At 51.7% G+C, this 12,875-nt stretch overlaps 1 protein-coding gene across 6 annotated transcripts in view; it reads left to right on the top strand.

The window, feature by feature from the left end:
* Positions 1 to 12,875, top strand: part of CTDP1 (CTD phosphatase subunit 1) — a 106,595-nt gene that overhangs the window by 72,616 nt on the left and 21,104 nt on the right. The gene's annotated exons all lie outside the window — the stretch shown is intronic.

Genomic DNA, 12,875 nt, shown 5'->3' with positions numbered 1-12,875 from the left:
CCATCAGTCATTTCCCAACCCCCACCTCCAGCCCTCCGCCGGGCACTGTCGGGGGCATCTGTAGGCACCGTGACTCGGGGGCAGGTCCTGGCTCTGGCTGGGCGGGGGGCTGGGGGGCTGCTGACCCCACTGAGAGCGAGCAGTGCAGACATGGAGAAACCTGGGCTTGCATCGTTTTTTTTAAGACAGATTTTGGCCAGCAGTTTTTTTGTCCTACCTTATTTCAACACCAAATAGTTTTAGGCAACCTGGGTGGAATTAGTGGTCTTTCAATTGCTGAATTGTGGGAATGATGCTAATAGGACCTCACATCCATTTTGAACAGGAAACTAAATACAGTTGGGATTTTCCCTAGGATCAAAGCCAAACGGAGCCTAAAATCGTGTTCAAGTCCGTGCTGCTACCTGCCTCTGGTCTTGCTTTTTGCCTGATGGTGGCCGAGCCTGCCCCGTGCCCTCACCTGCCTCCTGGCCAGGCCCTTTGGGGAAGGGCTCATGCCCTTGCGTCTCTGCTTTCTGTGGGTGTTTGCACAGCGTGCTCTGTCGTAGGTTGTGGACTGTTCTCTGGAAGGACCCTGGTGGGAAAACATGGCACACCCCACACCCCTGCCCAGAGCCCCCCAGTCAGGATGTACCGGCCGCTCTGTGCCAGGGCTTCATCCTCCTCAATTAACCAGCCCGTCCATCCTTGTCCGCTTCGCCCATTTGGCACTGTGAAGATCAATAACAGTCTCTGACTCCCCTGGGAGTGCTGTGGAGGGCATGTAAGGGGGAACAATGAAAACTCAGTTTATTTTCATCAATAGCAGACGACTGCAAACATTTCTCCTCGGTGTAGAGCATAACTCAGGTTATTCTCTGCAGACAGTAATTACCTGTTAGGATTAAACTCATCTTTCAGCTTGCTCAGTTCTCTGTTGGCTATTTTTCTGCCTTTTTTGAACACATGCTACTTTTTTCACTAGTTGACTGTGTTCAACACTAATAGTTGAACATAGTCAACTATTACTGTTACTTACTGCCATCCCAGTCTGTCTGGGACATGGAAGTTCTGTTGAAAAGGAGCGGCTGGCTGCCCTTCCTCCGCCCGGCTGCCCCCCTCCACCTTCCCACCCCACCAGCCCCGAGACTTTACGTGATGGGCTCTGGTTTGCCCATGGGCCCGAGGCAGGCAACATGTCCAGTCTGTTAGGTGACAACTTCTGCTCTTTTCCTTTTGATACAGAAGGGAACTGAAATGGGAATGCGAAGTAAGTCTTAAATGCATACAGCAGCTTTTGGTTGCTCTGAAATCTGGTCCCTTTCCTTCTGAAATAAAAGTGAATCTTGGAATCTTAGATTTGGCCCACCAGGGGCAGGAGTTCCCTCAGGAGAGACGCACAGGCCTGGAGTGTTGCCCAGCAAGCGCAGCATGTTCTGTAACAGCAGTGGGGATCAATTTGGGTTCTGTGCATATTTTCCAAGCACTGCTTGATATCCAGGGGTGCCCTGGGCCCCAAGAGAGAAAGCGGCAGTGTGCCCACCCCAGGCCCCAGCGCCAGCAAGTCCGGCCCCCCAGTTGGCCAGGTGGAGTCGGAGGCTGCCCTGACGCTGGTGCTCCTGCACCCTCAGCGTCCCTCCTACAGTGGCCAGCAGGCCCAGGGCCCCAGAGACCCTGAGAGCACCCTCCTCCCCTTGCCCTCGATGCTGCACTGTCCTCACCTGCTGAGGAAGCCACAGGGAAATGGTGAGCAGGGTGGCATGGCATGGTCAGGGGCTCGCCACCAGTGCCATGTGCCACTTGCACCTGCCATGGACTCACCAGAGTCGCAGGGAGCTGGCGCTGGCGCGTGGGCTCACGTGGGCCCTCCCCGGACAGTCCCTCCCCACGCCCTGGGCCTGCTTGGCCCTGCGTTCTGTGGCTGGGGTCTGCTGCATCCCTGGGGAGTGCAGTGTCCCTCGTCAGCACTCCTGGAGGCAGGCACCTCGGCTTCACTCGAGGGGGATGGCCTCCATCCAGGAAGGTGCTGGGCTTCCTAGAGGCAGACCTCATGGCCACTTTGAGAAGAGGTGGACACCCATCCCCGCTATCACTTGGAGGAGCAGGAGCAGGAGGGGGCACCTGGTGGCCAGCAGCTCTAGAGAACTGCTGGAGCCGGCCGGCTGCGTCACGGTCACCTGGGTGGAACCCTCAGCTCCTGGGTCCTGCTCTGGGCATTGAGAACCAGCACCTTGTGGTGGGTTTCCAGCTGCGTGAAGATTTGTCATCTTGAGTAGGTTTTCAGTTCTTTGTTTTAAGAAAGGCACCTGGTGGCCTGTGCTCCAGCGCGGAGGCCTCTAAGAATGCCTCCTGCACCCAGAGAGCTGGCTTGATGACCATCAATTCTCTTGAACTTGGGACAGGAGCAGAAAGCCACATGGAAAGAGCAGACCACGATGAAAGAAAAGGTAATCACTGGAATGAGGGAATGGAAACCCCATGGAGATAATAAAGAGCAGAACCGATCCAAGACTGGCTCCCCACAATCCAAGTGATATCATTAAAAATCAGCGGACATCTGGGTAGATCTTGGCTAAAAAATAAATTAAAAGTATAAAGAATTATTTTATACCCAACAAGAAAATCCACTCCAAATAATCTACGAGCAGAGTCCCTGGAGCTAGCCAACCTTACCGCGCCTCGGTCGCCTTGTCTGAGGCATGGCAGCTCTCGTCGGCCTCCAGCTGGTGGCCGTCCACATGCTTGTAATGAAAGCTGTCGTGCAGAGTAGAACTCCTTAAAAAATCCAAAATTTGCCAGGACTTAACTTCGGGCGAGCTAGTTAATTTCTCAGTTTCTTCCGGGTCTCGGCCTGAAGAAAGGGGTCTTGCTGGACACTGCTCTCGGGCCCCCCACGTCTACAGCTGCACCCCAGGTCCTCAGGATGTGGAGGGGAGAATGCAGAGCCTGTGTGGCACTTGCTTTTAGACAAGATGTCTTCATTGCCTGCGACCACAAACCAGCAGGGGTGAATCGTCTCGCCCTTCGCAGGCCGGAAGGCCCGGCTCGAGGTGTGGCGGCTTGCATCCCCTGGGACCCTGGGCTCTCCTCCGCCCTGGTGGCTTCTCCGCACCCCACATCTGCCCTGTAAAGGGCTCAGGGCCCACACCGAGTCCGGGAGGGCCTCACCTAAGGCCTTCCTTCCAAGCAAGGTCGCGTTCACCAGTTGGCAGGACAGGCGCAAGATTTGGGGGGGATACAGTTCAACCCACAAGCTTCAAAAAAATTGAGAACTTTCTCCTCCTTTTTCCAAGAAAAAGATACACATGCATGCAGACAGCTGTTTTTTGTCATTTGATATATTTCTTTTAAAAAGTTAGGAAAACAGTGCTTGAGAGAAGAACATTTCAGTCTCCTCCTCCACCAAATCATTGGCTCTCCTTTATATTTTAGTGTAAGTGCATTCCTTAGAATACGTTTTGAATACATTTTTCTTTTAACTAGATCATCTAAAACTTCAGAGTATTTAAAGTATTCAGCTGTGTTAATAAGCTGACAAAGGGAAGACCCTGGGGTCTCCACGGAAATCCCTCCCTGGTTTGTAATGTACTCGCACCCAGCTGCCCAGGACGGATTCTCTGGAGGTGGATTTCCCCTTTCTAGGCCACATTAGTGTGAAATATTTAAAAGTCTTGCTTTGTAAGGCAGGTGCTTGCTGTGGACTCCCCAGCCCCCACCCCCCGAGCTCCTTGTGTCAGGGGCTGTGCTGGGTCCCTCCTGGCTCTCCACGAGAACACACCCACAGCCACTCAGAGACAGCACGTCTCCCGTGGAAGCCGCTTCTGTCGTTCCCGCCAGCTTACTTGGGCAGTGAGGCCACCACATCAGATCCTTTTTGGGCATTTTCAGGGAGTAAGTCCTGTTTGCTGCACACCTGATTGTACCTCGGGGCAGTGCCGAGCCTGTGGGGTCCTTCAGCCTTCACTGCTGTGGCACCACTGGGGATCCCACCTCAGGCCTGTCTTTCCCTGGTGCTGGCCCAGGAGCCCCGAGGTGGGAAGGAGAGAGCAGGGTGGGGGTCATCGCTGCCCCTCACCTCTGCTCCCGGGAGCTGGCGTTAGTGCGGCATCTCCAGGCCTTGTCCCACTGGATCCTGAGACAGACACCTCTGACACCCGTTCTGAAAACCACAGAGGAGCCCCGGCTGCCTGGAAAACAAGTTGCAGGTCACACAGTGGTGTAACCCTGGACCAGGGCCAGGCCCCTCATGCAGGTTGGCGTGTGGGCTCCTGCAGAGGTTGGCAGGTGAGGAGACCGGTTCTCATGCTCCAGGCGGGAGGCAGCTCGGCGAGACCCCCACGTCATCAGGACGCGTGTGCATTGCCGACCCCTCAGCTTGCAGCGACCGTGGCAGCAGCAGAAAAGCTCACGCCCTGATGGTCTTTGTGAGGGCAAAGGGTGGGCCCCGCACGTCGCCAGCTCCTCCCTGAGGGTAGGTAGAAGAGGAAAAGCGGCAGAAGGTTCTGGAAGGAGGGCAGTGAGGCTAAGAGTGGAAGTGGAATTGAGAGGTCCACGCAGAGGAAAGCCATGTGTGTGCTCTTCTCAGTTTGTTGTGGATGCGCCACCTGGAGCAGGTAGAATGTTGCATGTGGGCCGCTTGCTCCAGCGAGGAAGGGAGGCTCTTGGAGGGTTGGGTTCACCAGAAGAGGAAGCGGCCCTGAGGTTGGTGCCATGTGCTCCTCGCGTAAATTCTAGAATTCGTTTCCCCATAGGAACCTTATTCTACCCTAATTCTTCAGATGCATTAAACGTTCATTAATGTTTTATGGGTTAGGCTGAGGTCCTTTCTGTGGGGAACTGTGTCCCTGTCTCATACCACCCAGTAGACATACATTTGGAATTTCTTCTTCATTTGATGCTCCTGGGTGTTGTACAACTAGTGAACTCCACCCTCTGGATCATTACTGTTTTTTAAAAGTTGCTCCATTTACCTTGTTGCTTCTGATGTTTTTGTCCATATGCTGGTTGATTTAATGCCACCCAGTGCTCTCATATGGAAGAGCACTAAATATTGTCAGGTTAGGTATCAGTAAACTTTTATCTGAAAATGTATTGAGGAAATCTGAAAGCAGATCTATTTATTAGTCAGGGAGATGTAAAGCGACATACATCTTGCCTGTAGTTTTCTATTTCCAGCCTGGGTGAATCCGGAGGGAGCCCGGAGATGGCCGCGTGGGGCTGCAGACCCCTGAGCTCCCGAGACCCTGCTCTGCTTGCTGACATTATCTTCCAGTTAAACGCAGCTGCCGGGAAGACAGGCTGTCTCCTGAGCAGTTCTCATACAACAGTGTGAAGTTGGCTGTTTACCTGTTAAAGATAATGTGCAGAAGCAGCCAGTTCCTAAAGAAAACTTCCTCTTTTAAGCTGGGACTTGTGTCTCCCTTGTTTTGTTTTAGTACCAAGTCTGTCTGTCTGCTCCCTCGTCAGAACGGTTGCGGTGGGGGTGCTACTAGATGCTGATTTCAGTGCTCACAAGGCCCAGTGCTCAGTGTCATTCTTAGTACCAGTACCTGAACAGGGGCAAGAGTCCCCATCTCCCTTTAACTGCTGACATGAGAAGGGAAGGGCATATCCTGGAGAAAACAGAATTTAAGTTATTCCAGCCCTGACCATGCAGCAGCTGCCTGCTTAGGATGCGCGACTGCCCCATCGCTGAGGGCGCACAGCTCGGGGGAGCAGCCACAAGCTCAAGGGTGAGTGGGCGCAGCCCCTGTGCCACTCCTGTAACCTGAAGCCTCTGCTGGCTGCCTGGCACGGTCACCCAGGGTCCGTCAGCGTGGGCCTGGGCCCGGGCATGGAGCCCTGAGCCCAGAATACCTGCAGCCCGTGCGTCCTCCATCGACCCCGGCACCGCTGCTGCAGCCACCTGGAGCAGTTCTTCAGACACGGACTCGCCAAGGATCCGAGTGGGCCCCGCGGAGGGAGAATTAAACAGAAACGGTTTCGTCTTGCCAGTCTGGAGCACAGGCAGGATCAGACATGGTAGAGTTCGACTTGGATCGAACTTTGTGTGGAGTTCTACACAGAAATACAGGGGGTTAGGTAGCTTTAAATTGGGCTCCAGAGCCGGGTTCGGTGAGCCAGGAGGTTATTCCAGAATGGACCTGGCTGGCTGCAAAGGGTGGCAGTTGCCGAGGCAGCCGGTCCAGGGAAGGAGCTGCGATTCGCAGGGATTTCGGACGCTCTCCGTGGCTCTGTCTGCAGCCAGGTGGGGGGCTCTGCGTGGGACTTTGCTTCCTTCCATGATCTGGATCACGTCGTGGGAAAAACCTGCTCTGCCCATCCTCTGCTATCACCACGTCCAGGGTCGGCTTTTCCTGGGAGATTGATTTGGAAACCAGACAGAACTTTGAAGACTCCTTTCCTATGCATTACTTTCAGAAGGGTTGATTATAGGAACCCGTTCTGTTTAGAATATAATAGAACCCAGGCACGTGTACGTGTGGCTTGTATCGTTTTGTGCTTGAACACCTGGAAGGCAGCGCTCTCGCACGCAGGGTCTGTAGTCTCACGGTGCCGTCAGTGCTAAAGCTTGAAAGCCCAAGCCCAGGTGCGAACACGGTGTAGTCAGGAAATGCTCTCGGGGCTGCGCAGCTTCCCCGCTGCCTCCGGTGCGGCGCCCACGGGCACGGGTGGACCGGGGGCCTCCCTGCGTAGATGGGGACGCTCCTTACCTCGCAGCCTCAGGTTGGTTGAGAAACACCGACCGGATCAGGTATGCAGAGTGACTTGCCACCTCTCGGGTTCCCGTGTGTTGAGAAATGCCTTGGTGAGGTTTTAGACCATAGAAGTGTTTTCTTTTTGTTTCGTGAAATTACAGTTAACAGTGTTTGAAATATGGTTACATAACCATTCAGAAACTAAGCTTTATTTCACTTTAAAAGTCATGGGAGGTAAGTAATTGTATTATTAAAAGTAAGTGTGGGTGTTTGTACTTTATTATACCCTAAATGTTCCACTCTGGTTCTGTGTGAGAGTGCTTTTATCTGGCAAAAATGAATTTTAAATTTTGATGTGATGAAATCACTTTTCAAATGATAGGCATCTAGAAGTTGTGGGGAGAAGTGGGAGAGGTGAGCCCTGAACCCCCGTTAGCCGTGGCTCTGCCTGGGGAGGCTTGCCCTGTAGCTGGTGACCATGGCGTGGTTTAAATTGAAGCGTCCGTGTGCCCTGTTGCTAGAGGTGGCCACGGGCCAGTGTCCGTGCTTCCCGGCAGCTGTGTCAGCAGTTCCGGGATTCCCCTTGCTGTGGGTCTGGGTGGGTCGGCCGCAGCCTCCGTTCCGCACCACGGGATTCTGGCCCGTTGTCCCCACGACCCCTTGAGAAAAGCGGGCATGGACAGCCTGCTGTTTACGGAGCCACAGTGCAGTCTTCACTCTGCGTCCTGAGTGTGTGTGAGCAAGAGAGAAGGGAGAATATGCGTGGCTTCTGATCACCAAGTTGAGTTGCTGGTGCCTTTTCATGGCCATTTTTGTTTAAGTGCTGCTTGGCGTTTGCTCATTCCATTTTTATGTGTGAGGAATAATGGGGGGCAGGGGGTGAAGTTCCACTTAAGTTCCATGTTTCCAGTAATGAGTGCCACTTGTTCATTTTCAGGTCAGTTTTGTGCAAATAGCAGTTTTATTCTTTCCTGTTCCCTGAGCATGCTTACGGGGTTCTTCGTAAGTGTTAGCATCCTCAGGTTCGCCCGTCCACCTTGTGCGTCCACGTGGTGTGCCGGCTGCATGCAGGGTCCGTGCCCGATGGGGGCAGCCGCAGGGTGGGGCTTGGACCCCACCCCACCTGTGCCGTTGTGGCCAGCACCAGAGGTCCTTTTGCAACCTTTAGGTCTGCACCTTCGCACGCTCTACTCCTCCCTCCAGAGCACGTGCCTTCTGCCTGGGACCCTTCCCCGTTGTGACTGGAGACCCCGCCGGGCAGGGGCCTTTCCTGTGCCTTCTGCCTGCCGAGGCTGGGAGCCCGTGACGGGCATTTGGCCCGACAGCATCTGCACCCCTCTCCGCACTTGGCATGGGCGCGTAAGGTAGAGGTGCTTGGGTGGGAGGATGGCGCCGAAAGCAGAGCCGGGGCTTCTCCCCTGTGCTTGTGCCCAGGCGGGAGCCGCCTGGGTAAGGGCTGCTCTGGGGGCCCAATGGAAGCTTCGTGGCTCCCCTCACCTCCAGGCAGGAGTCTCATGGGAAGTTTGTCACCTCAGAGCTTTAGGGGTGGGGAGAGAATCAGTAGAAACACCCAAACGAGAGCCTGGTCCCCTCGGACCCTCGTGGGCATGATGCTGTCCGTTCTGCATGTCCTTCGGCTGCCGCGCTGGTGCATCCCCGGGTCGCGGCCGTCTCTCTCTGGGCTCGGAGCATTATTCCTAGAAGATGTGGGTTATTGAAGAGCTAGCGGTTGAAAATCTTGCTGTATGTGAAAATGTATTTAAGGAAGAGCTGCAGAGATACCTTTTGTTTTATAAATGATTTTTCATAACCTCTAAGTAGAGAGATTTCTCAGTTTGTCTGGAGTACCTCATTTGCGTGGATGGTTGGGAACGTGTGCGTCCCACAGCCAGCAGCTGGAGTCTCCATCCACATGACATGAGTGTGCTCCTTTGAGAAGGAATTTCTGAATATTTCAAATTTGTTTTCCAAGTCTTTTTCACATGTCAAAAATTTCCTCATTGATCTTTGAAGTTTTGTGTTCATAAAAATATCTTGATTGACATGAGTTTTCTTTTAAAAAATACATTTAACCAGTGTATTTATTTCTGTGCTACATAACAAATTAACACAAATTTGATAGCTTACAACAACCCCCATTTTTTCTCTCTTGGGCACGGCGTTGCGGGTCCCTGCTCTCGAAGCTGTCAGCAGAACCCGGTTCCTTGCGGTTGTGGGACTGAGGCCCCGGGCGAGAGGCGGCTCCCTCTCGCATTCGCTCTCCACAGACCCTCGAGTGGGAGCCGTCTGTCCCGTCCTCGCTGCCGGGCGCCATCACTCGGAAGCAACCGCAGTTCTGCGCCCTCGAGGAGGGGGACGTCGCGGGCCCCCCTGGGCCACGTGTTTCCTGTGGGAGCCTGTGGAGGAGGAGTGTGCGTGTGAAAGGAACCAGGCGCCAGGCACCACGCGGCAGCTCTCCCGTTCCCGTGCCACGTTTCAGCTAGTTGAACGAGCAGGCTTTTTTCCATGTTGTCCACTTTGAGTTTAATAACTCGGATAAATTGTGGTACACAAACAGGTTTTTAGAATGTTGCCTTCTGTTCCCTGTTTTCAGCATCACTGGAAAGTTTCATTGGAGAAAGTTAGTTTTAATGTATCTATAAATGGTTCAATTAATGAGAGTGGCTGGGATGTTCTTTTGCCCAAAGAGAAATATATTTATGTTGGTTCCAAATACCTTTCAGCTGGTGTCACTTAAGAGTTAATAGGAACATGTGTCCTGAGGCTGGAGCTTCCGTGCGTGGGATTGGTCTTTCTTCAGAGAGGCGCAGTGCTGAGCCGGGTCGGGGTTGGTTCCACATGGTGCACCCGTCATGCATCTGCCCGTCTCTCCCGGTTCTCCGGGATCGCCAGGCATGGGCTTTCACCACTGGATGCCAGGTTCCTGCGAGGCCGGGGGGAAAGTGCACCCCATTTGTCGGGCACCTCCCTTGGCACAGCCTCCCGTGAAGGGACACGGCCGGAGCCTGCAGGCTGCTCTGCGCCCCACGCTGGCGCCTGGGAGGGGTGGGGGCCCCGCGTGCCCTTTTCCCCTGCCCTGCTTCCTGCGCTTTCCTCCTTTTCCACTGTGCTCTCTTTTCACTTCTCCCCTCTCACCCTTGTCCACTGCGTCTTTCTCAGGGCATTACCCCCCTCACGGAGGCCGAGGCCTGCGGGAGTTCTCGTTCCACTCGCGACCCCGCCTCGGTCCTCAGGAAGGTGACGGCACTGTCCCTGTTGTCTGCATGTGGAGAGATCTCAGTGCTTCCTCCAGTGTAAACTGGGTTTTGTATCTCTTTACAATTTGCTTTCAATTTTTTCTTTAAGATTTAAAAGAAATTTACCATAGCACTTTTAGAAAGATTTATAAAGTAAATATTCCATGACACATTATTGTTTTCCAAATAGTGTGGATTTACCTTTCTGTAAAACAAAATCCTGGGAAGATATATGTCACTTGAACAGATACTAAGTCTAATTTTAGAGTTAAATCTGTGATTTTTGTTTGGTTATACCAAATATTTCTCTAAATCTTTAAAACAGTTTTTCAGCCAACAAAGGAATACATTGGTCGGCTGTCTGACAAATGAAAGATATTTATGATGATTATTTGAATCCTTTTTCAAGTCAGGTACACTACGAACTTGTGTGCCTATCGGTCTTAGATGACAATTTCTAGGTTATTTATCCCTGAGTTGTGTTGATTGCATAGTTTGGCTCTTAGACTTAAGATAACTGATTGAAAAAAAAAGTCTTTGCCCCTCTTGAAAAGGTAATGATGTGGAGTTAAAGGCCTTAAGTATTTTCAGTGTAAACTGTAATAGAATATTCTACTACGAGTTAAACTGCAATAGAGTATTCTAATAGGAGTTTTGCTATCAAAAAAGAGTACAGCTAATTAAACAGTAGTGGTGAAGTGTAAATTTTCAGTAACTTAGAATTAACAAGATGCTTTTTATTAAATGCCTTTCACTTAAGCATGCCCCCAGTAAGATGGGTCACATTTAAAGATGACACAGCAGCAAAGCCATTGCTGTATTTAACTACCTTGTTACAGTGTTTGTGTGTTCTAGCATTAAGCTCAGGGTGCATTTGTTGTTTTTCTTGCACCGCATGGTGATGTGTTTGAAGGATTAGTATGAGCTCTGAGTTGCTTTTGGAAATGGCACCGCTAAAGGGGGCCGATGGCCCCTGCTTCTGTAAACCCCTTTCTCTATTTGGGCTAGCGCTTTCTGATACAAGCTTCTTTGTCTTGAGTTTCTCTCGTTAATTTAACCAAAGGCCTTTTTGGAAGGAGCCTGTGCTGCTTTGTCGGGGGTGGCTTTGCCAGTTGCAGCGCTATCCGTGGCTGTTTCATGCCGTGTCCCTTCCGGGGTCCCGGGGGGCTGTCCTAGTTTGCTAATGCTGCAGAATGCAAAACCCCAGAGATGGATTGGCTTTTATAAAACGGGGATTTATTTCGCTACACAGTTACAGTCTTAAGGCCACAAAGCGTCCAAGGCAACACATCAGCAATCGGGTACCCTCACCGGAGGATGGCCAATGGCCTCCGGAAAACCTCTGTTAGCTAGGAAGGCAGCTAGCATCTGCTCCAAAGCTCCGGCCTCAAAACGGCTTTCTCCCAGGACGTTCCTCTCCAGCAAGCTTGCTTCTCTTCAAAACATCACTCTCAGCTGCACTCTCTTTCTTCCCCCCGAGTCAGCTCATTTATATAGCTCCACCGATAAGGGCCCACCCTGAATGGGTGGGGCCACACCTCCATGAGAACATCTCATCAGAATCACTGCCCACAGCTGGGTGGGGCACATACCAAGCAAATCCAACCATCACCAAAACTTCTGCCCCACACAAGACCACAAAGATAATGGCATTTGGGGGACACAATACACTCAAACTGGCACATTCCACCCCCTGAACCCCAAAATGACATTATCTTTCCAAATACAAAATATATTCATTCCATCACAATATCACAAAAACTTAAATCATTTCAGTAACAAAAGTTAAGTACAAAATCCCATCAAAATCAGTTTAGGCTTGGTCAGTTCTAAGGCATAATTTTCCTTTAGCTGTGGATCTGTGAACCTAGAACAAGTTATGTGCTTCCAGTATACAAAGGAGAGACATTCATAGGATAAACATTTCCATTGCCATAAGGAGAAACAGTAAGGAAAACAGGGTTAACAGGACCAAAACAGTTCCTAAAACCTGCAGGACAAACTCCATTAGATTTCAAAGTCTGAGAGTCATTTACAGAACGACGTTGCATCCTTGGGGCTTGAGAGAGCGGGAGCCTAACCGTTCCTAAGGGCCTTTTCGGCAGCCCGTTCCTCTCCAAACACTTAGGTGAGTGCTCCAACATTTCCACACATTGGGGAGACCACCTTCTCGGCTCCACCCTCCTAAAACCTTGGGGCAGCTCCCGGATTCCCTTCCATCTCCGGGGCACACGCTCAACCCCTTCAGAACAGTGTGGTGGCAGCCAGGCTCTCCTCAATTCCCTGGGAATGTGCTCCACCCTCTTTGGGACCTGAGGTGGCAAAACTCTACCAGAGCATCGAGGCGGAAAGCCCGCCCTCGACCTCCAGGGCAAACTCACCCTTTCCATGCATGTGGGCTGCTCCGCTCTCCCAGCCCCAAACCTCTTGACTCCAGACCTCAACCTCCATGGCTCTGTCTTTGAAGAGATTTTTCCTTTAATTTTTTCCTTGTCTGTCTCCTCCAGTCCAGACCGGCAATGGCTCCGTCTATAAAGATCTCGCAAAAATTCTGTTGGCTTTGCATGAAGCATGCAGGGGTCAAAGCCATCAGACAATAGGAGTTTCCACAAATCCTTTCTGCTTAACTCCTTATCCAATCTTGGCTTGTCCTCAGGTTGGGCTGCAGCTTCTGGGATTCCACCCCCTGGAAGCCTGTAATTTTCCAAGCCATCAACTTCTGGTTTCTTTGAACCCAAGAGTTCAGTTCTAAGTTTATCTCTCTCTGCTCGCATTTTACTATAAGCTGCAAGGAGAAGCCAGGATATGTCCTCCACACGTAGTCTGGAGATCTCCTCAGCTAAGTATTCCAGGTTGTTGCTTCCAGATTCTTCCTTCCATCTGACACCAGGACTCAATTTTGCCAAATTTTGTGCCACTTTAAAACAACGATCACCTTTCTTCCAGTTTGCAACAACACATT

This window comes from Choloepus didactylus, chromosome 16 (assembly GCF_015220235.1).
Source record: "Choloepus didactylus isolate mChoDid1 chromosome 16, mChoDid1.pri, whole genome shotgun sequence".
NCBI lineage: Eukaryota > Metazoa > Chordata > Mammalia > Pilosa > Megalonychidae > Choloepus > Choloepus didactylus.
This window is presented reverse-complemented; position numbering and strand designations above follow the sequence as displayed.